The sequence below is a fragment of the Schistocerca americana genome, unplaced genomic scaffold (genome assembly GCF_021461395.2).
Source record: "Schistocerca americana isolate TAMUIC-IGC-003095 unplaced genomic scaffold, iqSchAmer2.1 HiC_scaffold_549, whole genome shotgun sequence".
Lineage (NCBI taxonomy): Eukaryota > Metazoa > Arthropoda > Insecta > Orthoptera > Acrididae > Schistocerca > Schistocerca americana.
In genome coordinates this window covers 75001-77500 of record NW_025726290.1, presented here as the reverse complement: position 1 = coordinate 77500, position 2500 = coordinate 75001, and the positions used below count along the sequence as shown (strand labels likewise).

Sequence of the window (2500 nt, the reverse complement as noted above, 5' to 3'; positions counted from 1 at the left end):
ACTCTGCGACCTAGGATCCGAGCTCCGATGTGGGAGGGAAGTTGACTCAAAACATAGTCCACCGCAAAATTGAAAAGGAGGGGGGAGAGGGGGTCACCCTGACGCACACCCCTAGCCGGCTGCAGGGGCACGCCCACGTCGGCGCCGCCCGCTATCACCGTCGTGCTACCCTCGTAACACCTTTCGACGTACTCAATAAAGCAATCCGGCAGGCCATGAGCCCTCAGCACGGGGCGGAGGGCGGCATGGTCCACCGAATCGAACGCTTTAGAGACGTCGATCGATGCCACAAAAACAGAGCGACAGGAGCGGACTGCGTCGGTGAGAGCAGTGTCCAAGATGAAGGTGTTTTCCAACATCCCATCCCGGGGGATGAATGCCCGCTGACGTTCGTCCACAGCACATGCACGCATCAGGCGTGACGCGAGAACCTTGTGAAAGGTCCGCGCCAACACCGAGCAGACCGTAATGGGGCGAAAGTCAGCGGGGGATGTTGGTGCAGCCGTTTTGGGGAGAAGTGACGTCCGGGCGCGAAGCAGACGCTCGGGGAGGGCGCGGGCCAGGAGGAAGAGGTTCAAGAGTTTCACCAGGACTTCATGCGGCAGGCGCCGCAGCTCCGCTGGAGTCAGGCCGTCCGGCCCGGCTGCCGATCCCCTGGGCGGCAAGGCAGCAGCGACCTCCTCACGTGTGACCGGCCCCCATAGGCACTCAGGAGCGACAGGCTCCGAGTGCGGGAGAAGGCGGTCACGGATGAAGCCGGCGGTGGAGATCGGCTTCTTCGTGAAGAGGTCCGCCCAGAAGTCCAGCAGACCGGGGATGTCGGGTGGCGGCTGCAGCAGGGTGCCGTCCAGCAAGCCGCGCACGCAACGCGCACGCGACCTACGGAAGGCGTCCTGTGTCCGCGCGTATTCCCAGCGGCGCCGCTTGCGCTTCTGCAGCGGCGGGGCGGCAGGCGGCCGCTTGGGTGGTTGGCGCGGCCGCTGTGTCCTGGTGATCGACCTCTCCCCCCTGGACCCGACCGACGCAAGGGCATCCGGGAGCATGCCCAGGATGACATCGGGCGGCGTGCCCCGCCCCAGACCAATGACTCGATCCAGGGCAGAGAAACGCTGGGCGGAAGCAGGTAGCCCCGCCAGATGCTCCCAGATGGCGGCGTCAGTCGGCCCCTCCGGCGGCGGCCCGGTGGTGTCGGCCGCGAAGTCCTCGGCTGCGTCGACGGGCGGCGCAGCGGCCGCGCCCGCGTCAGGCAGCGAGCTCGCTGCTCCACGGCGGGACGCCGGCTCTTCACCCCGACCGATCTCAAGCGCCTCCATGAATTGGCGGACAAGCTGCTTGTGGGCAGCTTGCCGCCGTCGGCACTTGATTGCCTCAAGCGTTCGGTCGGGGAACATCCTGGTAAGTTCTTGATTTACAAAGAAGAACCGGGCGTCCCTCTCCAGGAACAGTTCGGCCTCTGCCTTGGCGAGCGACAGGACTTCTTCCTCCGTCCACCTCGCGCGATGCCTCTCCGTCACGATCTCAGCGTTGGCGGCCGCAGGGTGTTGGCGGCGGCGATGGACCCCGAGACCGTTCTTCGTGGTAAAAGTGCGGTGGCACTCACTGCAAGCAAAGGGAGCTACACAAACTATCGCATTTTCGTTACGGCCGGTTGGCCGGATAGGTGCTGGGGTAGCTGGGGTGGCACCTTCAGCGGAAGGGCCACCATCTCTTGTTTCTTGTCGGCTGCCCCCAACTATAAAGGGATAATGCGAGGGGGGGCTGGTAACCCCCCCAAGCCCCTGGTGCGGTCTTCCACTCTGCAAAAATCAGCGGGCCCACGAGAAGGGGAGAAGACCGCAGGAGAGGAGAGGCTAAGAGGGCTAGGCCCATGTATTGCGCATCACTCTCCCTGTAACTATAACCCAAGGAAGGCACCTCGCAGCAGCAGCACGACTACATCAAGACCGCACTTCGAAAAGCCAAGTCCGGATGCAGCCACCCCGCCGCCACTTGGCCACCTTAAGAGAGTCATAGTTACTCCCGCCGTTTACCCGCGCTTGCTTGAATTTCTTCACGTTGACATTCAGAGCACTGGGCAGAAATCACATTGCGTCAACACCCGCTAGGGCCATCGCAATGCTTTGTTTTAATTAGACAGTCGGATTCCCCCAGTCCGTGCCAGTTCTGAGTTGATCGTTGAATGGCGGCCGAAGAGAATCCGCGCACCCGCGCGCCCCCGGAGGAGCACGCTAAGGCGGACGCGGCCTCGCAGCAAGGAAGATCCGTGGGAGGCCAAGGCACGGGACCGAGCTCGGATCCTGCACGCAGGTTGAAGCACCGGGGCGCGAACGCCGCGCAGGCGCGCGCATCCTGCACCGCCGGCCAGCACGAGGCCAACCAACGGCGAGAGCAGACCACGCCCGCGCTAAACGCCCGCACTTACCGGCACCCCTACGGCACTCACCTCGCCCAGGCCCGGCACGTTAGCGCTGACCCACTTCCCGACCAAGCCCGACACGCC

The 2500-nt window shown here is 64.2% G+C and overlaps 1 pseudogene; it reads right to left on the bottom strand.

Annotated features, from left to right (window-relative positions):
* LOC124586227 overlaps positions 1 to 2500 on the bottom strand; it is a 7962-nt pseudogene that overhangs the window by 3081 nt on the left and 2381 nt on the right.